Genomic DNA, 26,831 nt, shown 5'->3' on the forward strand with positions numbered 1-26,831 from the left:
TTGTTTTTTAAACACCAGGATCTGGGATAATAAAATATACATTGTAAGCTGTAAAGACAACTTCAGTTGCTAGAATTGAGATTTGAATTTGACTGTAAGTTTCCTAGATGCCAATATGAAATAGTGGAATGGCTTTCATACATGAGCCACGCTGAATAATGTAGAAGGCAATGTCCGCAATAATATTCCTGAACAACTAACACAATGGTGTGATTCATAAACATTTTTCTTATAGTGTCCCTCAATGAAAGGGCTAATGGCCTCAGACACCAAAAAACACCTTTCAATTAAAGAGTCAGGTTGACACGGTCCATACCACTAGTATTCAGGACGGGTAAAAGCATCTAGTCTATGTCTTTTTTAATTTAGAGATGAGAAAAGAGAAAAAAATGTGTTTAATTTTTTTGTTCTCTTTCTCAATCGTCATGGACTCCACATTTTGAAAGATGTAATTCCCAGAAAAAAAAGTGTTTATAAGTTGATTCTTTTTTCCCATTCTCTCTCTCTCTTATTAATGCAAGACATTTATAACTCCTCATCAGAGCTGCTGATAAACAGGAAGCAGACAGTTTCTCTACACTGAGTTCACCTAATTGGAGTCAAAAGAAAAGAAACAATGAAGTGCTATTACAGATCAATTTAAGACTTCCCTCAGGCTCTTGAAATACTTAAATATCCTTAAGTATATCCAATACAGCCCTTGCTTGAGACTCACTGGATTGGGTCACAGGCAAAGGTGTGCATATACTATGTTATTGTTAGGAGAAAGAGAAAACTGGACAGTAAAGGAGAGGGGAGGAGAGGAGAGGAGATGGGACCAAAATGAAAGAGATAATAAGGAAAGAGAATAAGAAATATACAAATAGTTTCCATTTGTGGAGTGCTGATACTATGCAGCAATTCACTAGACTAAGTGCTTTATAAATGTCATCTCATTTATTCTTCAGCACCAATTAAGACATGAGGAAACTAAGGGAGAAAAAAGGATAAGAAACTCGTCCAAGTCGGCACAGCAAGCGTAGGGCCAGGATTTCAATTCCTGATCTGATTCCAATGTGCCTTGAAACAAGACACGATAATTTTCCCCATGAACTTTAAAAGGTGAGAAGGAAGAAATATACAAATGGATGCTTTTAACAACAAGGCCATAGGAAGGAGTCAGGGATGTGCAGGGGCAGGAAACAAGACAAAAGCTGAGCTGGCAGCCTCACTGGCCTCCAGTTACTTTTATTGTATCTCTGCCTTATAAGAAACTCGAGGTTTCCATTACAATGGGTAATTGATGGCAGATCATATAGGAATGGGCACGAGATGAAGTATACAGATAAAAATAAATATGGTAAGAGGTTTCTGAAACCTGTCTGGCTTCTTAGCTCAGCACACTTTAGATTTGTCTCCCATTTGGGGCAAAAGATCATGGCCTAGCTCCATTTCTGAAAGTCACCTCTTTGGCCCAGAAGATGTCCTGGCTTTAAATAAAAGATATGAAAGGTACTTTTCTATTTTATGTGAAATACTCCAAAGTTTAGAAAATGCAAGCAAGACACAAAATTCCATTCTTAAGGTAAACCTTTAATGGAGATATATAGGATTTTTGGAGGCGGAAGATAACAAAAATCTGTCTCTCATCTTAGTTGGGTGAAATAATTCTCTGTCTTGTTTGCTCTCCATAAAAGCCAGAGTTTCAATGGGTTTATTGTAGCATCAGTGCTGAAAAGAGCTGTCAAAGATTGCCAAAAATAGAAATAATCCTTAAATAAAATAAAAACATAGCCACTGTGCAACTTTTGATTTTGAACATCTAAAAGACAGTGAGCAGCATTGATATTTGGCTAGAAAGTTACTATAAAAAATGTAAAATCAAAGACAAGCTGACAGGATTGGAAATGTTCCACCGTGGTGAGTGTACACAGCAGTGAGAGCTGGACAGGAGCAAAGCCTTTATGTTAGGGTTGGCAGACTTCTTGGAAATCCATTCTCAGGGTTACAGAAAATCTTTTGTTCCAGAGACTTCAGATTTTTGCAGAGAGAGCTGGTGTAGGATTTGGGACTTAACCTTGGTCAAAGAGCCAAAGTAATCACTGTCTACCTTATATCTTCCAAATCCTGATGGCTCAAAATGTAAGTGGTGAGCCCACCTTGCATCGCTCTACCTTACGGAAATATTACTCCGATGAAAAACACAAAAACTTCTGCTCACCTCTGCCTGGATGACCATTTTTATGATGCTGGCAGGCTGACAAGCTACTCTGCTGTTATGGGCTGAGTTGTGTCTCCCCCAAATCATATGGTGAAGTCCAAACACCCAGTACCTTAGGATGTGACTGCACTTGGAGATAAGGCTTTTAAGGAGGGGATTAAGAAAATGAGGCCGTTAAGGTGGCCCTAATCCAATCTGACTGGTGTTCTTATAAGAGGAAATTTGAACACACAAAAGAGACACCAGGGATGTGCAAACTCAGAGGAAATACCGTGTGAGGACACAGAGAGAAGGTGGTCATCTGTAAGCCAAGAAAAGAAGCCTCAGTAGAAACCAACCCTGCTGACACATTGATCTTGGACTTCCGGACTCCAAAACTGTGAGAAAATAAGTGTCTGTTGTGTAAGCCACCCAGTCTGTGGAGTTTTGTTATGATATCCCTCGTATGCTAATGCACTTGCTCTTCTATCTGGGGGCTTTAGGCTAGGTTGAAAGGGACAGTGGGGGTCCTCTGTCTGCCACCAACAGAGGGGTGGATGAACAGCTGGCAATCTGATCTCCCTGTGCTTCTCTCTCCTTTCCTCTCCTCTCTCCCCTCTCACCACTCTGATGCTTTGCCTCACCTTCTTATTCCTTCACTAATACTCTAATAACCATTTGTTACTTTGAAAGCAAATCACTCCTTTTCCTTCCATTCTCTTATGTCTACCACTGTTCACTCTTTTGCATACAGAGAGATGCTTGTAACTTTTCCAAAAGAAAAAAATAAATCATTCCACCACTGACGAGAAAACTTTAGTTTGGCTATAAGTTTCCAGCTGAACCACAAGTCATCATCTGCAGGAGGTAAAGAAAGCAATGATTTGGGGCAATTTTTTTCTCTGTTATGAGCACAAATCTAGAGGCACCATCTCATTTCACATGTTCTTGATATAATAAAAATTAGAACAGCCACACATATGGACATACTCCCACATTTATGTTTTTCCTAGTTTATTCTTTGCTCTGTTCCTGAGGGATTTGTTAGAAATTTTTTTTCTTGGAGTTGGTTGTGTATTTCTTGAAACATTTCCAAAGGATGCAGGGGGTAAGACCTCTAGGTTCAAACCAGCTTTAAAATATAACATAAGTCATTGCTTCTAGATCTCCCGTTCCTGTGTCTATGGTCTAGAGAACAGGGGGAAGAGAGAATGAAAGTCTCTACATGAAGGACATGGATGGGAAGAAAAACAAAGATGAATCTAACCGGAAGTTATTTTTTTCAAGGTGCAAAATCAGGAGGGTGTTGATCAGCTAGAGTCCATAACCAAGAGCCTGTGAAAGTGTGTGTGTGTGTTGGGTGTGGTGGTGGGGGATTTCCCTGAGATTGTATGCAAAATGTGTTATATGTGCAGAGATACACTGGTTGAGGATAAAGTCTACAGCTTTTGTCAGGTGCTCATAGAGGTTCCTGGCCCCCAGAGGATCTTAAGAATAAATGTTATAATGGAAAAATCATTAATGTAACACCAGTTAGTTGGGTAATCTTATGAAGGATGCATAGGCATTCTGGGACTCAGCTTACCCATCAGTAGGAATGGTAGTTACGACTTTGTCACTATCTTGAGCAGTCCATTACTATCCCTTGGTCAAAGAGTTATCCATGATCAGACAACGTTAAGGCCATTCCAGTGAGTACTGAAGCCACGAATATGACCAGGATGTGCATGTGCGTGTTGGGACAGACTTTTCTATCCATAAGTGAGGAGGGGGAATTAATGACTGAGTCATAAATAATAGGAAACTTTATTAAACGGTTGCTGTATAGCAGGCACTATGGTAGTAACATTATATGGATTTGCTCATTTAATCAGAATAACCTTCTCGAGCAGCTTCTGTTCTTACCCACATGCTGAAGATGGTAGATCTGAGATTTAAAAGATTAAGTTGTCCAAGGTCACACAACCAGTCAGAAAGATTTTTGAACTTAGACTCTACAGCCCATACTCTTGACCAACTATATATTAACGCCTTCCAATGGCATAATGGGTAACGAGTCATAATTCTAAATGACCAAGAAGCATGCTGGATTTTCTTTCTCACAAATTATAATTCTAACATCCTATTTTCTTTTTCCTCTATGTAGAATCAGTGCCTGTGATTATGTATAAACACACTTTGTTTCTTTTTTAAAAAAATTTATTTATTTATTTATTTATTTTTTGCTGTGTTGGGTCTTCGCCTCTGTGCGAGGGCTTTCTCTAGTTGCGGCAAGTGGGGGCCACTCCTCATCGCGGTGCGCGGGCCCCTCACCGTCGCGGCCTCTCCCCTTGCGGGGCACAGGCTCCAGACGCGCAGGCTCAGTAGGTGTGGCTCACGGGCCCAGTTGCTCCGCGGCATGTGGGATCCTCCCAGACCAGGGCCCGAACCCGTGTCCCCTGCATTGGCAGGCAGACTCTCAACCACTGCGCCACCAGGGAAGCCCATACTTTGTTTCTTACCAATTTCACACCCTTCTTGCATTTTCCCCACCATATCTCATCCTTCTGTTCCCTCTCTCCCCATATATACCATCGTGTCCCTTTCAAGCTACTGAGGTGGCCTACTATCACCATAAATTAGTGTTTACATTTGTTCAATCTTAAATTGTCCTTTGAACTTGCTGTGCAAATGTGCACATCTACTCCCCCCCAAAAACTGCTACAAATTGATATTAAGGTTCCATCATCATGCTCCCAGAGTTAATGGTAGATGAAAGAGATTTTAAAATATTAACTATAAATCTAAACATAAAGTACATTTTTAAAAAGCATTAAAGCTAAAACTTCCTGCTATTCATTTTTCCAAATGATGGAGTTCAGAGCTGCACGTGCCCATCCACAGCACATTGTTTCTCACACTCACTCAAGCTGGTCAAGGAGAAAGGCTTCAATCTGACTCCCACATATTTTTTTTTAAATGGCAGATCTGGTATTTATTTATTTATTATTTTTTAAGTTGGAGTATAGTTGCTTTGCAATGTTGTGTTAGTTTCTACTGTACAGCAAAGTGAATCAGCTATATGTATACATATATCCCCTCTTTTTTGGATTTCCTTCCCATTTAGGTCACCTCAGAGCATTGAGCAGAGTTCCCTGTGCTATATAGTAGGTCCTTATTGGTTATATTTTATACATAGTATCAATAGTGTATATATGTCAATCCCCATCTCCCAATTCATCCCATCCCCACCCCTGGCATCCATACACTTGTTCTCTATACCTGTGTCTCTATTTCTGCTTTGCAAATAAGATCATCTATACCACTTTTAAGATTCCACATATATGCATTAGTATATGATATTTGTTTTTCTCTTTCTGACTTACTTCACTCTGAATGACAGTCTCTAGGTCCATCCATGTCTCTACAAATAACCCCATTTCATTCCTTTCCATGGCTGAGTAATATTCCACTCTGTATAGGTACCACATCTTCTTTATCCATTCCTCCATTGATGGACATTTAGGTTGCTTCCATGTCCTGGCTATTGTAAATAGTGCTGCAGTGAACACTGGGGTGCATGTGTCTTTTTGGCTTATGGTTTTCTCAGGGTATATGCCTAGTAGTGGGATTGCTGGGTCATATGGTAGTTCTATTTTTAGTTTTTTAAGGAACCACCATACTGTTCTCCATAGTGGTTGCATCAATTTACACTCCCACCAACGGTGCAAGTGGGTTCCATTTTCTCCACACCCTCTCCAGCATTTATTGTTTGTAGATTTTTTGATGATGGCCATTCTGACCAGTGTGAAGTGATATCTCATTGTAATATTGATTTGCATTCCTCTAATAATTAGCGATGTTGAGCATCCTTTCATGTGTTTGTTGCCCATCTGTATGTCTTCTTTGGAGAAATGTCTATTTAGGTCTTCCACCCATTTTTTGATTGGGTTGTTTGTTTTTTGGATGTATGAGCTGCATGAGCTGCTTGTAAATTTTGGAGATTAATCCTTTGTCAGTTGCTTCATTTGCAAATATTTTCTCCCATTCTGAGGGTTGTCTTTTTGTCTTATTTATGGTTTCTTTTGTTGTGCCAAAGCTTTTAAGCTTAATTAGGTCCCATTTGTTTATTTTTGTTTTTATTTTCATTACTCTAGGAGGTGGGTCAAAAAAGATCTTGCTGTGATTTACGTCAAAGAGTGTTCTGCCTATGTTTTCCTCTAAGAGTTTTATAGTGTCTTTAATCCATTTTGAGTTTATTTTTCAGTATGTTGTTAGGGAGTGTTCTAATTTCATTCTTTTACGTGTCCACTTTTCCTAGCACCACTTATTGAAGAGGCTGTCCTGACTCGCATGTATTTTTAAATACATAAAGTCTCACACGTAAATTTCTTTTTCTCACTTAATATGAGTGAGACAGAATGATAAACTTGTCCTTCACATCCTGATTCTTGTTCAATGCTGAAAATTCGACCTCCATAAGGTACAAGCCTTTATTACTAACATAATTCCTGAGAACACGCTTGTGTAGAAGCATCTTTTACTCAGCACAGTGACAGCAATGGAAGGCAAGTGTAGCTACACCAGTGAAATCTCCCTCTCGAAAACTACAGATTCTTCTAGGAGCGGACTCAGGCCCATGTCTCAGAATCATGTTACTTAAAATGTCATGTGTATTAATTCTATTTTGCTTATTTCATTAAAAAGCATCAGGTGGCATTAGACTATGAGGAAACCTCTGACACATCAGTCCATAAATAGTGCCCGTCCACTTTGCTTCTGAGCTTAGTTCCCTCAGCGCAAATCCCAGACTCCTCCAGAAGGTCATTCGGCAGGACGCCACAGCTGTGCTTTGAAGAAAGGTGCTTCTTATTCCCGTTGGCTTCCCATTACAATTTTATCTCACTCTAAACTGATATGAAAATCCAAATTAAGGTTGATATTATTTACTGTAATAACATTACTTTTGCTGAAATATTTATAATAAAAGTTTTCCAAACAGTCACTTATTTACTGGATTAACACAAATTTGATTTGCACACCATTTTTTCCCAATGTGTAAAGCAAGAAATAAGTTTTCAAGCCCTCTTTCCAATAGTTTTCTATAATTTAATGCTAACTTCAAGCAAATAAATTGAGTTGAGTTTTCTTTCATAACCATTCGGTAAGGGTTGTCTATCACTCCTTCCCTTTTTCCTGGGAACTTCTCGCTTCCTACTCCATCCACATACTTCTATGGACCTAATATGTTTTCAAATGATCCAACCCCTCTATCCCTAGTCCCATTTTATTTGTTCCAGGGAACAAACCCTTGGGAAATTAAACCAAGTTGTGTCCATAAAATATATTGTCTTAGATTCTTGAACTGGACATGAAGAAAATGAGAAAACTGTCTCCCTTTTGTGATTAAGATGTAAAATGTAAAACGTGTAAGCTATGGTGCTTCATGTTTCCTGCCATTTGGAAAAGGCCAGTTAGCAATAAGGGAAAATGAATAAAAGGAAAAGCAGATGAGGACAAAAGATATCCAAGAGTATTAGCTTCTCTGTATTTTTCCATGACTTCACTGTTCTGTAGATCTTTGGAGATCATGACCCAATAATTTTTTTTCTTCCTTAAGTTATAACAAGTTAAATTTCTGATACTTGCAGCCACGTGTCCTAAATAATATTATTTTTATTAAATAGTCTTTGAAATTATATTTTGATTGTAAAACAAACAGTAATGTGTAATTACCCTGTTCTGAAAAGTAGGTATAGTCCTTTTAGGAATCGGAATCAAATTGTAAAACTGCTAGAAATCAATTCAAGTGCTTACCAAGGGGACTGATTGTAAGACTGGCTGGATGTAGTTGTAGGTCAGCAGCCAGCTTCAAGTACTAAGAGGCGGCACATCCTCTTCTAAGGAGGGAAGCACTGGTAGAAATGGCCACTGTCACAGGGTCACAATTTGATGGTACAGTATAGCCATGATCATCTTCTCTTCTCTTTTTACCAAACTGAGTAGAAAGGAAACCCGGTTAATTTTATACTGCATAGTGGTTAAGAGCTTGGACTCTCAAACCAGACTTTCTGACCTCAAATCATGACTCAGTCACTTACTAGTTGTGTTTTCTAGGCAAATTCCTTAACCTTCCTGTACCTCAGTTTCCTTAACAGTAAAATGAGGATAACAGCACATTTGTCATCAGGTTGTGATAAACGGTAAATGAGTTAACTGTTACTAGTGCCTGTACATCTTTAAGCATTTGATGAATGTTAGCTATTCAATCTTAGTATTCTGTCCTTATCATCCTTATAGGTCCCCTCTAAAGTGATGATATAGGAGAGAATATTAGATTGTGAGAATGTGGACCACCTGCTAGCTGAAGGAGAAATCTGTGGTGGTCTAGAGAATCTTAGTTAAAAATTATAGGACCATGAATGGATCTTGATTTTTGTTTATGTTGAGTTTGAATGTTTATAGTACCTTTTTCTGGGAAAGGGTCCTTTCAGAATCTACTCAAATCTCGGACCTACAAAAACATTAAGAATCCCTACCAACATAAAATAAGTCATAGAGGTTTGAACAAATTAGAGATCTTAGAGCTGAGAATACGCTACATACAAGTTTTTTAAGTCTTAATGTTTCTATTCTATCTCAAAGAGACTGTCAGGGTGATGCTAAATAATATTCTGTTGAGAGTTAGTAGTGGAGGGGAGGTAAGGGAAGGGAGAAAAAAGAGAAAAGAGAGGGAGCAAAGAGAAGAAGAACGTGAAAGATAGCTATTTAAATCAATTAGGCCAGCAGGTTCGGCAATTTCACTCAGTCCCTATAAATCTCAGAGAGAATTGTGGATGGAATGTGAGAAGATGAAAATCTATTCCTTCAACCTGCCCCGGTTCTTACATGCCCCTCATCATGTGACTGTCCTTGCTCTGTTGACTCAGACTCTGGTGCTTATACATATATCCTTCTTGTGCATTATGGCCCTAAATAGATGACATCTACTGCCTCTGGTGTGCACAGAAATCTGATCTACACGACCTGGGATAAAACTGGCAGCTCTGGATTTCCTAAGAGGGTGTCTAGGTCTTTGATAGGGCAACTTCCTGAGGTTTTCAAGAGTAATTTTGATGATATGTCTCTCACCCTTCGTGATTATATTAGAACTTATCACTTAGAAACAGCCCACTAAGTCCTGTCTCAGAATTTAGTGTTCCACATTTGAGAATAACAAAGAATTATTGTCACGTGTTCTCTATAAGTTTATGTGCAATTATTTTCTGACCTGAGCACTGAGAAATCAGTCTAGGCCTCCCATTTCACAGCAGCAGAATGCCACCTATGTTGTTTCTTCTCCATCTCATAAATACTTGTAACACATGACTCTCACAGACTCAACAGTCCTAGCACTGATGGAACCCTTTGGGAGGAGATAAAATTATAGCACATTATTCTGTTAAGGACCTATTTGTCATTTTACATTTTGTCCTTGACATCCGGTTGTAGTAAGATCTCATGGAACATTTCTAGGAATGACTTGTCCAGTGTTTTTACTGTGATATTCATTGACAACCTAACCTCTGGCTGAGAAGCTTCAAGCACTTAAGATTTTCAAAGTTTAAACCTGAAATATCCAGTGCTCCTCATCTGGCTTTATCTCTCATCCTATAATTGATCTTAGTTTCCCTTTCATTAGTTATATCCCCAAAACCACATACAGTACATAATGTGATAGACTCCATTGAAAATCTTTCTTCATAATATCATAGCATCAACACAGAATCTGCCCACATGTCCCAATTCCCTTAGTCAAACTGAATACTCACCTTCTGAAGCATAAGCTTATTATTTCTGGTACTAATTTGCTTAAGAATATAGGACACAATTCATCAATATACAAATGAATTGGGAATTCATGTACTCAACCAAGAATTCACTAGTAGTGAGTTAGTGTCTTCTAACTTTTTAAAGAAAATGTTTTATAGCTAAGTATGCAGCTAAAAAACGTGAAACAAAAACTCATTAAAATCAATATTAAATTAACATGAAGGAAGCAGAATAGCAACTTTAGAAAAGTTAACCCCGAAAGTGTGTTTTTAAGAAAAATTTATTGTTTATTTGAATATGATATTTTAAATTCATGTATAACAGAAAATTAATAGAAATGCTAGGAACAAAGTAATTTTTCAGCGCTAACATCACTTAATCACTACTGTCCATCAATAGTCCATGCAATAATACCATGCAACATTTAGCCTGACCTCTTTCCTTTATGTGTAATTATCACCAGGAAAAAGTTCTACCTGTATCAGTTAACAGTTTTAAATTACCTCTATGTGATAATTTATGTTAATAGCATAATAGCATAACAATGATGGATAATGTGTACCAACATTTACAAATTGGTGGCAATGCGTTTCAATTACAATTCTCTTCATATCTCTGATCAGCAGCAAAATCAAATTAGCAGTGCAACCATTAGTTAGTGAATTATCCTCACATGTAGAGTCTTTACTTGGACACCCTTTCATTTGCAGATCTGCTCTAGAATTCTGAGTGTAGCAAAACTGGCAGGTGAATCAACCAAATCATGCACAGTACTGCTAATGATTTTTTTTTTTTGTGGGCAGGGGGAGCAAGAATGAAAATAATTAGGAGGTAGCACTGGACATCTAAAGGACTCACTGGCTCAGGCCAAAAAGAGAACCGTGTTGGTATTACTCCGGAGTGAAATGGATTGGTGATGTGGAGTGATATGGAATGAATTGAAATAAATGAACCAATGGCTCATCCATCTCCTGTGTCCTGGCCACAGACCAAGGTGAGGTATACACGTGAGTCTCCAAGGGCAGCGTTTCAACTGGTCCTTATTGTATTAGGTTCCTTGGGAATACCAGTCACTCAGTACTACCTCAGATACTTGCAACATCTCAGAATTCAGGGGGAACCAAGACTCATTGTGAGACAGGGCTAGACCTAATAGGAGCAAATCAAAACTTTCTACTCAAAGGCATCCCTTGAACTGTCTAGTCCTTGATCAAATGCACCATCTACAGAAAATGCATTTATAGAAAATGTCCTACAACTGTGTGTGAAGCTAACAAATGATTGGCGGGTACAGCAGCACTCCTTACTCAGGTACAATCGCCAGCCAAATGGTTTAATATAGCGAACCCTGCATTCCTTTGGAGTGGAACCCTATCTCCTTCTTAGGTAAGACTTAAAACTGTGGGTGGTACCAGTTCTGGAAACATCTATTCTATTACCACCACATGGGGTAAGAAAATCTTTATGTTCATATCCCTTACTAGTTGCAATTTTTTCATGTATTTTACACATTCAGAATATTTTTGTTGCAAAAGGAGAAAATGTGTAGCTACAATAGATTTAGGATTTTCCCCCAAATTGAGGACTCTTAGATACTCTTGCTAACAGGGCAAAGTAGCCTGAAAAACCAAGAAGTTTATGTGTCATAAATCAGAGGTTTCTAGCCTCTCCTCTGGATTGACCTGATATTAAAAAATTTCCTTACTGCTACTTCTACGTAAAAGCTGTCTCTCAAAGTCCATGGCCATAGTGGTTAAAAGCACTGGACATGTTTCCCCTCTGCCACTTACCGTGTGACACTAAGAAAATCACTTAACCTTGCTGTGTTTTAATATCCTCATCAGGAAATTGGGACAATAGTAATGCTACTTAATAGGATTGCTATGCTGATTAAATGGACTAACACATGTAAAGCCCTTAGAACCTGCCTAGAACATAGTACTCAGTAAATACTAGCTTATCTGTTGTTCTACCAAAGAAATACGCAATATACCCAGGGCAAGAACAACTTAAATATTCCAAACCATAGCTGCATTTTAAATAAATTACTGGACAGCTCTGGGTCCAGAGTTGCAGATAGAAGGAAAGCTCAGGTCTATGGTAGAGGAGGGGCACCAATGAATCCCTCTCTTTTGTTGTTGCTCCCAAACCCAGAGCCACTTGGAATCCAATATGGCAGCCCCTGAGAGCCTTGGTAGGAGACGATGCTCCACATGTGATAATACAGCGTTCTGAACCACCACAGGACCGAGTATAAACCAAATACACCTCGAATGACAAGCCTCTGTATCCTGACTCCACCATTCTCTAAAGACATTTAAGTCAGTGAACTGCTCTCATTCCTGGCAGACTAATACAAGCACAGTAACACATAGAGTTACTATACTGATATGCACGCATCACACACAGGTTGAAGGCTCACCATGTATTTTCATTATGTGCAAAATACATGCAGTCAGAAGCCCTTAGATTCCTTGGCTGGGAGATTTTGGAGGCCAAAATATGTCCTGAAGCTAGTGAGTTTCCATTTTTAAAGCATTATGCCTGTTGAGTAAAAGATAACATGCTTTTATACAGTCTAGGAAGTGCTGTGCACTCTGCAAACTTCCTTCATTTATTATTGCTCTAATCAGCAATCCAATGTACACAAGACCAGATTCCAAACTAAAGAATACGCCTTAGTGTCTGTGCTGCTACCTGAGGAGTTGTTATTAGGATAGAAGAAAGGTCTTGGGTTTTGAAATGCTTCTGTTTGAATTTTGGTAGTCATCGATTCTCAAACAGATAAATTTAGCATTTCTATTAATTGAAGACAAAGATTGTTATAACTGTCAAAAATAAGCAGGAGGCAGATTTTGTGTTTTTATCATGTATCTTTCTGGATGTTGTGCATTGGACAGGTTTGGAGAAAACAAATCATATTTTAAAAGCCATCGCGGAACTACTAGGAGGCACAGCCGAGTTCCTGCAATGTTGCATGTGCACGCTGACAGCCCCATCCGATCTCCGAGTATTAGCTGGACCAGCTAAGTGAGTGATGCTGCATAAAGATGAGGGCTGGGGTTGTTACGAATCACAGCTACCACAATATAATTAGTAACCCATTCTTGGTCCCACTCCCAGGTGGAAAGAGAAACCAAAGGGACAGAAAAAGAAAAATGTTTCAGATTCCGAAATAATGCTGGTCGTTGACAAGGTTTTGCTATGAGGAAGCTCCCCACAATCTCATCCTCCTGACACTGGCATGCAGCCAGCTGGCATTTCTGTGGGCTACACTTGAGAACCAGTGAATACCATGTGGGTGGTTGTCAACATTAGAAACAAGAAAAATAGAGAGGAAAAATGCATTGAGAGTTATAATGTCAACTTTCAGGGGTTTTTAATTTCTACCCAGATGGCACAAATATTCCTAGGTATTGGTACCCACACAGTAGGCATCCCAGAATGATAATTATAAAAGCTTTAAAGTTTACAAAGTACATGCACAGGCTCGACTGTGAAGGCAGGACTCTGCAGCCTGGGATCTGATGCGGTAGTGGTCAGGTGCACTGACCTTCTCACATAGCTGCTGGGGGTTTTGTTATTATTGTTGTTTTAGTTTGCACGTAGATCAGGGCCACCTGAACTAGTACAAGAGTCGAGTAAAATGGGAACACTGTGGTCTTCTCTTGACAGTGATATAACATGTACCTGTGTGATACAGCACATGATGTGTTTACCACTATTTCTTATGTTAGAATGAAACATTCATTAGTTATATACAAATGTCAGAAGTCTGTTATGGGGCCATTTTGGCCTCTGCACCACTGGAAGATATATAGCCTGAAACAAACCTGACTTTAAGTCCAGACATACCGCCTATCATGGTGCAGTTTAGGATCACTTGCATTTGATTTATTCTTCTCATTTTTGACAGGAGGACAAATATAATACTGATATTTATACAGCTGATATTTATGGATCGCTTACTATGGGCTGAGTGTTTTTCTAGTTTCTTAATATGCCAGATTTTGTTTCTTTATATTATCACATTTAGTCCTTGAAGCCACTCTCTGCAGTTGGTACCCTTATTATCCTCACTATTACTATTCATATTACTCAGATGAAAAAAATTCAAGAAAAATGGGGATCCAGATCACACAGCAATGAGTGATGCTACCAAAATTCTAACCCAGACAGTTTGGCTTCAGAGCTTTGGCCCTAACCACCATGTACATGGCCTCCCAAACCCCACTTCATGTGTATCTGAGATAGGCAAAGAGATGAACATAGTGACCCAGAACATAAGAAGATATTTAATGAATGGTAGCTGTCAATATTAGCATACTTAACATCATTACTGCCATTATTTACTAACCTGTCTCCTATACTTTGCTCAAGCCTCTCAGAAAAGAAGACGATGTTTATTTCAAGAACAAAATAGACTCTGCAGAATCAGCAACTGAAAACAAGTCAGGAATGACAATGGACCTGTGGGCACCTCAACAGAGTGGGAGTTTTATATTATGTCAGTGATGCAGAGAAGATCGGTCCACGTGCATCTACTTAGAAAGATGGCGTCCATCCCCAGTGATATGAAATAGAGCATTTGCTTCCACTGTCATGTCTGAACACACGTGGGGAAGATGGATGTGTGAAGGAGAGGTAAATGTGGAGGTAAATAGAAGGAAAGGAGTGAGAGGTACATGCCTTAAATTTCTCCTCATCATGAAGCATGAGTATGACACAAGGACGGTAAAAACCCCAACAGACAGATGTATATGCAGGCCCAGCTCTCAAAGATGTTATTTTTAGAAGTTAAAGAGGTGGAAACAGTGGGAGGCAAGTGGCTTTTGTTAGTGTTCAATCTCCTCATTCATGTCTACTCTTCTTGTGCCTTTGTATTAAACCAGGAGGCTACAAAAGGATAGGACTTTTCTTCTCAAAATATTGACCTGGGTGGCATGCAAATTGTGTCCTCACTACTCCTTCTGTGAAGCTTGTAGGGAGTGTGGGCAGGTTTGCCTCTCTCCCTTCCTCATGGGAAACCACACAGATGTCTAAGAATTTTGTACTCAGCACCAATACATACCCTCTAGGTCAACTAAATCCACTCCTACTTTTCCATTTTTCTTAGGCTTATGGTCAAGGGAAAAGGAAAATCAGTCAAGCTTCCATCCCCCATCCCAGCTGTGCATGCAGTGTTGCCAAAAGATAACTAGTGAAAGGCATACATTCTTCAAACACTTGAATTGCCAAGGACCAGCCATGCCCTGGCACATAAACACTATTTGCTGATAATGCCTACATTTTATCTCCAGTGTAGCCCTCTTTTCTGAATTTCAGGCTCACATACCTAAATGCCTACTCATCCTTTCCATTTAGATGTCTAATAGGCATCTCAAATTTAACATGTGCAAAATAGAACTTTTGATCTCCCCCTGCAAAACTGTGCTCTTCTCACAATCTTACCCACCTCCTTGAAAGGAATCTCCTATTTTTAAATTTAGAAAAAATTTTTTACTGAAGTATAGTTAATGTACAATATTATATAAGTTAAAAGTGTACAATATAGTTACTCACAAGTTTTAAATGTTATACTCCATTTCTAGTTATTATAAAATATTGGCTATATTCCCATGTTCTCACTCTCCCATTTTTTTTTTTCTACACATACAAACATGCACACCTTGGGGCTTCCCTGGTGGCGCAGTGGTTGAGAATCTGCCTGCCAATGCAGGGGACACGGGTTCAAGCCCTTGTCTGGGAAGATCCCACATGCCGCGGAGCAAATAGGCCCGTGAGCCACAACTACTGAGCCTCCGTGTCTGGAGCCTGTGCTCCGCAACACGAGAGGCCGCGATAGTGAGAGGCCCGCGCACCGCGACGAAGAGTGGCCCCCGCTTGCCGCAACTAGAGAAAGCCCTCGCACAGAAACGAAGACCCAACACAGCCAATAAATAAATAAATAAATAAATAAATAAATAAAAATTAAAAAAACAAAACAAACATGCACACCTATACTACCAGTTAATAGAGGAGAATATAAATGTTAATCTAATCTGGTAAACTTAGATCCAATAGTTTAATTATTCCCTTAAGGCAGCTCAGTCTCTTTTGGTATAACAGTCTCTTTTAAGTATTTTAAACTGTCTTATCCTTGCCCTGCTATTTGTAAAAATGTTGTCAGAGTATATGGAGGAATGTAGCTAACGCAACCTAGTGCTTGTGCGAAGGAGATAGAATGTACAAATAACCCCGTGTCCTCTGTAACATGTGGTCTGGTCTTGTCTGTTCTGCTCCGTGAACTTAAGCTGCAGAGGCACAGTGCTTCTATCTCACAGTTTTTTGACAGTGAGAAGAGTCTGGTGTTCATTTCCAGAGTTCACAGTCCCAACCGTTTAAACTCATTCCCCGCATGCAGCTTGGAGTCTTTTGCTCCATGACCATCCCAACTTCTGGCAGTCTTCTGGCCTCTCAAGGCCTCTACATCCCCACACCAGGCCAGTTCTGCTAAGCCTTACAAAGGCCAAGGAGAGCCAATGATGCTCCCTCAGCCTCATCCCTAAGAGTGATGGCACCATCATTTCTAAGCCAAGTTGGGCGGAGACCCACTGCAAAGATTGGGATTGTTATGAGAGCCTGCATCCTCTCCCCACACCATGCCATTAGCACTCACTTCTCAGGATCACAAAATTATTTTGGTGATTCTTAAGTTTCCTTGTGCCGATGAGAAGTGGACCCAACCAGGGGCAGGAAGAACTCCTCACTCTATCTCAGGTCACCCTTTCCCCAAATCCTCCTGGAACAGAAGAGGCCAATTTCGGGCTTCCCATTTCCTTTCCCCCCTGGCCTCCTTCCATGCCGGGGCAATGAGTCTCATGGCCTTGCTGGCTGAGGTAGAAGGGCAATCCTCTTTAAGTGATAAAAGAAACATCATGCTTAAAATCCTCTATATTTGGTCCTTGAAAAGTTAAATTGGAGACAGTAGAATGGGGAAAAAAAGTCTTATCTAGCTTAAAAAAAATCTAGATTTCAAAATGATCATCTAAGCACAAAGATACCATTTAGCTAATTAAAAGCTAAAGGACTCTTTCTTTTTGCATTCTTGCTACACTAGTTCTTCTTCCTCAGCACCCCCCAATTGCAAGTAGGTTGACATCTTGGACTGACTGTTAAACAACCATATATTGAACACTCATTCTGTGGTCGATGTGTGTAAAGCATATGTTGTAATACAAGCTTTACATACATTATCTTTTTTAATCCTCAAAACAATCCTGAAAGGAAGGCATTTTTCTTACTCTCATTTTACAAATAAGGAAGCTGAGCGTCAAATTGGTTAAGTTGCCCAAAAGGAATATATCTATATATAAGAGCCAGAATTCAGTCTGTTTGTCTTGTGATCACTGCACTATGAATAGAATCTTTTAAAATACACCAATGAGCTATTAGTCTTTATTTTGAAAGTTCAAGGTAGTTCATTCCTCAAATTGCATTTACTTTGTATCATGAGATCATTTGTCTAAATTGTCTAATTTTTATGTGATAGATGCAAGAAATATAGGAAAGTAAGAAAAGAGGAAGGAAGAAAGAAGGGAGGGAGAGAAGGAGAGAGGGAGGGAGGGAGGGAGGAAGGGAAGGATCATCCATAGGACAATTTCCCAAAGACAATTATCTTACAAGTTCGGAAGAGTCACTACTGTGGTTTCCTGATTCTCTGTATGTGTCAGGATTTTAAAAATTGACATACACTACACTCAGAGATTTAGATAACAAAAACTTTACTAGAGACATTGTAAGATAATAGTTAAGGCAAAGCTTTAGAGTTATATTGCTGGGTTCACAGGATGATTTTGTGCTCAAGAAATGTTGGCTTTTATTGTTGTTATTACCATTGATGGTTTTCTTTGACGTGTCTAATCATCTCCATGAGCTTGCCACCTCATTCTGTAACAAGGAAATAAGTAAATTTTAATCCAACTAATAAATGCAGCCTGATCCATTGATTTAAAAAACATCTTAGGTAACTATTCCTTTTCCATAAATAGTCTTTCAGATTCTGCAGCGAAAACTCCTTAAGGGCTTTTATTCACATTTTTGCCTCTAGCACTTAGCACTGTGCCTGGAAAATAGTAGGTACTCAATAACCACTTGTCGAGCTTTTCTAAAATATTAACCAGAGCCTTAAACCAACTTTTACTATCTAGCACTCAACGCTGAAGAAAACGCACATATATTTGATCTTTTGGCCGTGACACAGAGAACCACTAAAAGCTAACATTTGCCACGCAGCCACTCCCGGTAAGGCACATGCCAGCATTTAACTGCGTGACCTCATTCGATCAATCTGGTAACCCCAAGAGTTGGTGTTATTTTCTTCATTTTTTAATAGATGAGGAAAAGGAGGCCCTGAAAATTTGATTTAGATATCAGAGTCGCATAGCTAACAGTAAGTTGCAAGGTTGGAACTCCACTCTGCCTGACCCCTAAGCCAGTGCTGTCAACAATAGACTCTTATGTCCTGCCCATCAGTGCTTCATGGACTTAAGTACCTACCATAGGGGTCACCCAAGAGGAAGTCGATTGTTGACGGCAGCTCTTCTCTGACTTGTTACGGTAGGATTACTTGGCTCAACGTGGGAACCACCAGCCACCCTGGGCAACTGAGTGCTTGAAATGTGGCTGGTCCCAACTGCGATGTGGTATAAGTGTAAGATACACACCAGATTTTGAAGGTTTAGCACAAAACAAAGAACGTAAAATATCTTGTTAATGATTTTTAGATTGATCCCATGTTGAAATTGGGTTAATTCATTTCCCCAATCCAAATAAAGTCCGTAGTTTAGTTAATAATATTGTGTCGATGTTAATTTCTTAGTTTTGATAACCTTACCATGGTTATGCAGAATGCTAACATGAAGAGAAGCTGAATGAAAGATGTCTGGGAATGTTGCGTTATTTTTGTAACTCTTTTATGTCTAAATTTATTTCAAAATATAAAGGTTAAAAATTAGTTCCACCTGTTTCTTTCTACTTCTTTGAATGTGGCTTCTAGAAAATTTCAAAGTGGTGCATATGTGGCTCACATCATATTTCTATTCGACGGTGCTGCAGTAGAATCTCAAGCTACAGGAAGAACCAAAGTAACATCTGTACAGCTCTGCACTGTCAACTGCAGGCCTATGTTTAGAGATAGTTTAGTTTACTTAATAAGCAGTTTTATTGTTGGAAAGCTAATTGGGCCATCAGTTAATGCAGCCCCCATCACACCACTACACCAAGATAAGTAATGATTTGGCTTCAGAGGTCATCTAGTCAATCTATGATTCCAGGCAGAAATATACTAAAACTCTTCCTGGAAGACAGCCCTATTCTTCAAAACCTCCTGTGGACGTTTCTACCACCCCCCTTTCTTCACAGCATTGAGGTCAGGAAATGTTCCCTCTTTGCTCTAATAAGTAGGTATGACTTTATGAACTTTTCTTTTATGTATCTTAGGGTTGTGAAGAAAATAAACTACCAGAAAAATAGCCTGAGGGCAGAGAATAGGTTGTGCTTTTTGTGCTTGCTTGAAAATGCTGTGAGTTGATGCTCATGCTTGAATAAATATACTAAGCATGGTTAAGTTGTAGGATAATGAGAAAGAAAATGCTCTTTAAAAAAAAATCCTTCATTTGCACCTTTTTGGAGACCAGAATGAGAAAGTAAACTAAACAAAATGAACAGCTCACATTAGATCACTGCTTGTGCTGCAGCTTTTACAGCACTGTGGTGAGTGGCAGAGCTTTAGCCTCTGAGCCATGAGACCTGCATTCTAGTTCTGCCTCCGCCCAACAAGTCTCCCAACCCCACGAATCTTCAGCAACCTCATCTGTAAAATGAATAGATAGGATTAGGTTGGTATTTTTCAGATCACGATGCTACCCCATCGGTAGATCATAAAATCAGTTGCAATGGGTCAAGACCAACTTTCTTTAAAATGAAGCAGAATAAAAACAGCAGAGTTCAATGCATGTATTGAAGATCAATATTCTTTCATGAAACTACTAAGTGTATGTTTTTAAAGTTTTCTTATACTGGATCGTGCTATAAGATGTTTCTTACTATGGATAACCATAAAATTGTTTGAGAAACACCTTTTTTTTGCCTTTGACTTTTTTAAACTTTTTATTTTATATTGGAGTATAGTTGATTAACAATGTTGTGTTAGTTTCAAGTGTACAGCAAAGTGATTCATTTATACACACACATTTGTCTATTCTTTTGCAAATTCTTTTCCCATTTATGTTGTTACATAATACTGAGCGGAGTTCCCTGTGCTTTACAGTAGGTCCTTGTTGGTTATCCATTTTAAATATAGTAGTTTGTACATGGAGAAACACCTTTTAAATGATGCCTAGGGTACCTCATATCCCTGAAATAATATGCTCTACACTAGAAATAAACTATCTACAAGCAATGAATCCAATGTCCAATGCTCCTCAGTCCCCACCAGAGCAGTCAGGAGGTCTCTCTAAGGTCCCTAAAGGTCAATTCCTTCCCTCTTGTACATATATGGTGCATCTTCGTCTCCTAAGAGGGGAAATAGCTATCTCCCCTCCCTTGAGTCTGGGCTGGCCCCATCACCTGCTTTAATCAGTACAGTGTAGCAGAAATAATGTTATGGGACAAGCCCTGGATTTAAAAGGACCGGAAGTTTCTGCCTCTTCCCTCTTGGATGCCAGGCACCATGTAAGAAGTCAGATTCTCTGAGACCATGATCCCATCAGGAGGCCCAACCTTGCCACATGAAGAGGCCATGTGGAGAGAGATGCCTGACCAGCCCCCAGCTGTTCTAGACAACCCAGGCGAGGCCCAGACATGTGAGTAAAGAAACCATCTTCTTATGTTCCAGACCCAACTAACACCAGATGGAGAAGAAGAACTCCATCACTCAGCCCAATCCAGACTGTAGAATAATGAGAGATGATAAACTATTATTTAAAGCCACTGAGTTTTGGAGCAGCTTGTTACAAAGCAATATATTACAGAAACAATGTCTATGGAACTGTTATAAGAGTGCTGTGGATCACAGGGGCTAAATACTTCTTTAATTGTAACAAGACCTCAGTTTATTCTGGAGAGTTATTTCACAGCATGGGATGTCAATATTTACCTAGCACCTTGGGGAAACCCTGGCAAATCATGGACAATGCAATGCAAATTGCAACACTATGCTAGCAACATGGGGAATTTACCGGATGCAGAATAAGGTAAGAGCTGAGAAAGTATATTCTATTCACGTAAATAAAGGATTTCAAGCATCTCAAGATTCCCAGGTTGTTAAATTTGCTGAAGTGTGGTTAGAGACAAATATTCTGGAAGGCAAATGTAGAAGGAAAGTCTAAGACTCTTCTAACACACAAGTCTATGGACAAAAGTAACACTGAAACGTAGCAAATGATTTTCAAGTGGCAGCCCTTTTGTTTGTATCCAGAGCTGCTGTTAAGGACCACCACTGCCTCAGCTTGATCCAATTACTGCGCTGGGTACCTTATCACACAGCTTCATTTTGTTCCTCTCCTGTCCTAGGATCTGTGCCTCATTAAGATAAGATCTGACAGCCTCTGTCAATGCCGAGTTAGAACCGGTGGCTTCTCTTTATTTGGGCACAACTGCAAGTTCCATGGACTTATATTCAGTCACACAAAAGGGAGGGTGCCATTTGCTGGTGAGATTTTCATTTACTCTGCTGTTATTTATCCCATCCTGGGCATTTAAGCAAGTACGATTTTCTAGTCTTTTATCAAAAACTTCTCATACCCCTTCACATCCCTTTTCTTGAGGCTAAAGTGTTACTTCTTGATTAGAAAAATATCTCTAATAGGGAGGTTATAAATTCATACAGTGTTTTGTGACATGGGTCAACGTGTTCTCCTTCATTTTAGTATTCTTGCTGTTCTCCCAAAGAGCCATAAATAACAATAAATGATAATACAGGATCTTGTCAAGAAAATTCAGCTCCTTCACCTTTAGGGGGCTTGATTTCCTTTCAAACTGACAAGGACTCAGTTCCTACCTGTCTGCCTTCATTTATCCTTTACACTTTAGATCTGCCTTCTGCACTGGCTCCTGGCATAGTCCATATGGAGATAAAATACATCCACATGTGAAACGAGAGTGCCTTCCCTCCCTGGTATTTGTTTCCAATATGATATATTTATTTCAGTGACAAGGTCCAATGGTTAAAGACATAGTAAGACCAGAGTTACGTGAGCAGAGAGAGGATTGAAGTGATTCCCTAGTTACTCAGGCAAAAGCAGCAGAAGGAGAAAGGGGTCCCAAGGGCCTGGTAGGTTCTGCCTGAATTATCTAGATAATTGCTTCAACCCTTTACTTTGACAATGGAGACCTGGACTACAATTACACAGGCCAAGAAAAGTTTAACTTTTTTTTTCACATTCCCTTAATAATGACAGAAATGAAAGTGAGTCGAGCTATCTGTCAGGATTTAGGCTGAAGCTTAATTCCATGACTGTGATGTTTTGGGGGGATTTGTAAAGTGTTATAGAGGTAAATTCTGAAATAAATAGAAAGAAAACGAATCCAACTTTAGTAGCTCCTTCTCAGCCCAACCTCTAGACTTTGGCGTGCTAGAGGGCTCCCTGCTAGGCTGTACCCTCTCTTCAATCTATGTTCTTTCCTTAATCTCACTCCACTACCATGACTTGAAGTACTATTCATACTCCCAAATGTATAGCTCCAGCCAGGACCTCCCCCCGAGAGCACACTTGACATACCATTGCAGAAATAGCCCCTTTTTTCCAATCCCACTACGACTTGTACTATCTCCGCTTCCATCCACTACCAATAGTTAACACTTATGGAATGCTTGCTGTACCCCATACTGTACATAAACATTTATAGGTGTGATCTCCTTTAACGCTCACAAGTAGAATCTACAGTTGTATTTTTTTCTGGATAAAGAAACTGAGACTAACGGAGGGTCCATGAGTCATCCAGTGTTTCACAGTCACGAAGGAATGGAACTTGGACTTCAGGGCAGAACTGTTTGATTCTCAAACGTCTGTTTACGGGGTGCTGCTTCTCTACTGTGTTTACTATTTCTTGTGCACATTCGTGACTTAGCACATGCTACTTTGGATTGCCATCATCATCATCATTGTCAACATTATTATTATTTTATTATTAAGTCTTGCTTCTTCCTACCCTAATGCCAGCCCTTAGGAACAGGAACCCTGTCTGGTGTCTCTGCATGCTTAGTTCTAGCAAAGCCTTACTCCATACTTTATTACTGAGGCTGAAGTTTCATAGAAAGCCAATATTAGAATTAATAGCCTAGCTAGAAGACTAAGTCAAGAGGTTTAAAAGAGCATTTTTACTAATCAGGGTTTTAACCCATTACTCAGGTCTCTAAAAAGCTATAGAACATGTGGTCTGTGCTGTACCTGATTTATAGGGGGACACAGATCCTGCGGCTTCCTCTCCAGAATACACTTTGCAGAGATAGATGGAAACTAAACATTAAACACAGGTCAGATTCCTTCAACTTTGCAAATTGCACTTTGGAGGTCATCAGACCAAAATCTAGGAGACCAGCCTAGAAAGCCTTTTGAGGGTAGGGATTTACTATTCGTGGGACAAAAGATGTAATCAAAAGACTTGTTCCTAACACTACTGGGGATCAGCCTCTTGTCTTAAAGACTGATTTTTGTTGTTGTTGTTTTTAGCTTTTGTCACATTGTTCTGTCATTTAGTGTCAAATGGGGCAAGTTCTCTTTCCCTTTGTAACTAGTCATCGCTGACATGTAGTTAAAAATCTTTTACTCCAGAGAATATGCCTGTAGTGTTTTAGGTCAACCTCACCCCAGGTGAAAAGACCATACATGGTGTCTCTGAGTCTGGGATCTAAAAATACAACAAGCTGGTTGTATGCTGGCACTTTGTAGTACATCAGGCTGGATCATCTTTCACTGAGGCAATGTGCTGTCCAATGGTCCACAGCAAGTCCATCTCTGGCTTTGTCAAAGTGCTCTGGATGCAGCGAATAAAAGGGGTCCTCACTGACTCGCTCTCTCTTGCCCAGCCCTTGGGAAAGGCTTCAGCGTGGGATCTGGTTTTCTCTTGACTTTTGAGGTAGCTTCCCAGAAGTTCAACACTGTGCAGCCATGTGGTTGTTTGTTTGCTCTGATTTCTTTTCCAGTTGATTTTTGTTAGTGTAAAGAAATCCCGTTTTTAATCAGGGTGATTGCGATATAATTATCTACACAGTAAAATCCACCCTTTTTGGTGAGCACTTCTATGAGTTTCGGCAAATGTGTAGTCATGTAACCACCACCACAATCCAGATATAGAAGAGTTCCCTCCCTCCGAAATATTCACTCGTGCCCTTTGCACTCAACTCCTTTCCACAATCCCAGACCATCACATTGCTGATCTGTTCTCTGTCTTTATAGATTGTCTTTATAGAATCAGACGATATATAGCCTTTGAATCTGGTTTTTAAACTTACCGTGACACATTTGAAATTCATCCATGTTGGTGTGTGTAGCTGTAGTTTGTTTTTTATTGCTAAATAGTATTCCATGGTAAGGATGTACCACAGTTTATCGATTCACCAGTTGAAGGAAGGACATTTGGGTTGTTTCCAGTTTGGGGCAGTTATGAATAAAGCCACTACAAATAGGTGTGTACAGGTTTTTGTGTTACCATAAGTTTTTATTTCTTTTGGGTAAATATGCTTGCTGGGTCTATGGGGAGTACATATAACTTTATAAGAATAAACTTCCTGTTTTCCAAAGTGGCTGTACCATTTTACATTCCTAACCATCAGAGTCTTAGCTGCTCTGTATCCTCCTTAGCATTTGGTTCTATCAGTTTTTTGTTTTCTTCTTTTGTTTTTGCTTTTTAGTTATTTTAGTAGGTGTGCAGTGATATCTCATTATGATTTTAACTTGCATTTCCGTAAAGACTAATGATACTATGCATCTCTTCATGTGCTTATTTGCAATTTTTATATCTTCTCTGATAAAGTTCTAGTTCAAATTTTTTGTCTATGTTTTAATCAAGGGTTTGTTTTCTTATTATTGAATTTTGAACATTCTTTATATATTCCAGATGCAAGTCTGTGGCAGTTAAGAGACATTCAAAAAACATCAAATTTCCCCTGGTGTTACTATACCTTCTCTTTCAGCAGAAACCCAGCAAAAGCAGGACAACTTACATTTTTCACAGTTACAAGTCACAAGAGTGATCAAATGTAGATATGGGCTCTTTTGAATAATGTTGCTCTTCCTTTAAATTTTGGGAGACATCATTTAATGAAGTAAACTGTCCCACGGCTCAACAGCTGGTACTCTTTACTATCACACTAATTTGCTTGGTGATCTCATCCAGTCTATGGCTTTAAGTACCATCTCCATGCAAGTGATTTCCAAATTTGTATCTCCAGTCTGACCTCTAGATACATATCTCTAACTCCAGATCCATATCTCTAACTCTAGATGCATACCTCTCACTGCCTAATCGACCTAGAATTAAATAAACATTTTAAAATTCAACATGTGGCAAACTGAACTCCTGATCTTCCACCCCAAATCTGCTCCACTTCAGTTGTCCCCCTCCCAGATGGTGGCACTTTATCCTTCCACTTGGCCAGGACAAAACTTTCAAGTGATTCTGAACTCTTCTTTTCTCTTGCACCCTACATCCAACCCATCTACAATGCTATTGTCTCTACTTTGAATATACATCAAGAATATAATTACTTCTCAAAAGTTCTGCTGCAACCATCCTCATCTGAGGTACCACCAACTCTCGCTTGGATTACTACAATCTCCACCCAATGGGTCTTTCTGCCTACTGCCTTACCTTTCTCCCCAGATCCCACCCCATAGGTTAGTGTCAACACAGCAACCACAAGAGTCAGTTAAAAACCTAATTCAGGTAACTGTACTCCTCTACTGAAAACCCTGACATGGTAGAAGTCAAAGTCACCATCTTCACAATGGTCAACAAGGCTCTGTGTGATCTATTCCCTCCCCCATTATCTCCAGATTCCTTTCTGAAAACACTTTTGGGCTCTGTTATTATCACCAAATTCCAACATCATATTTTTCAGATAAGTTAAAAATTAAATGGCACAAGTAAGAAGGTACGTTCCTAATGCCAAATATGTAATGAGTCGATAGTAGAGCTAAAAACAGAATTTTGCACCTTGCCCACTTCTAATACTATATTCCAACCACTAGATATTCTGTCTTCCCAGGGGCTATAATAACCTTGTTAAAAAATAAAAATAGCTGACAATTATTCATTACTTACTGTGTTCTGGGTACTTTGTATACATTTTCTTTAATCTTCACAACTCTACATGGTTGTTATAATGGTACTTATTCTTAGGGGGTAAGCCTGAGACTCAGGACTGTCGGGAACCTCCTTCAGGCCACACTGAGGGGTAGAGGGGGGCTCAGGTGGACCAGGCTCCAAAGCCCATCTCATTATTGCCTTATCTTCCTCCCTTTGTCAAAAGTAGGTCAGAATGGGCTTCCCTGGTGGCGCAATGATTAAGAATCTGCCTGCCAATGCAGAGGACACGGGTTCGAGCCCTGGTCTGGGAAGATCCCACATGCCGTGGAGCAACTAAGCCCGTGAGCCACAACTACTGAGCCTGCACGTGTAGAGCCTATGCTCCGCAACAAGAGAGGCCACGACAATGAGAAGCCCGCGCACCGCGATGAGGAGTAGCCCCCACTCGCCGCAACTAGAGAAAGCCCTCGCACAGAAACGAAGACCCAACACAGCCAAAAATAAATAAATAAAATAAATAAATTTTTTTAAAAAGTAGGTTAAAATATGAAGAGAAATATAAAGATTATTT

The 26,831-nt window shown here is 39.5% G+C and overlaps 1 long non-coding RNA gene across 1 annotated transcript; it reads left to right on the forward strand.

The window, feature by feature from the left end:
- LOC309626465 lies at positions 1 to 26,831 on the forward strand. The gene is made up of 2 exons (XR_014243205.1): positions 1 to 4,344; positions 4,657 to 26,831. It is a non-coding gene; the product is annotated as an uncharacterized lncRNA (long non-coding RNA).

Source organism: Balaenoptera borealis, assembly GCF_965194805.1.
Source record: "Balaenoptera borealis genome assembly, chromosome: 1".
Lineage (NCBI taxonomy): Eukaryota > Metazoa > Chordata > Mammalia > Artiodactyla > Balaenopteridae > Balaenoptera > Balaenoptera borealis.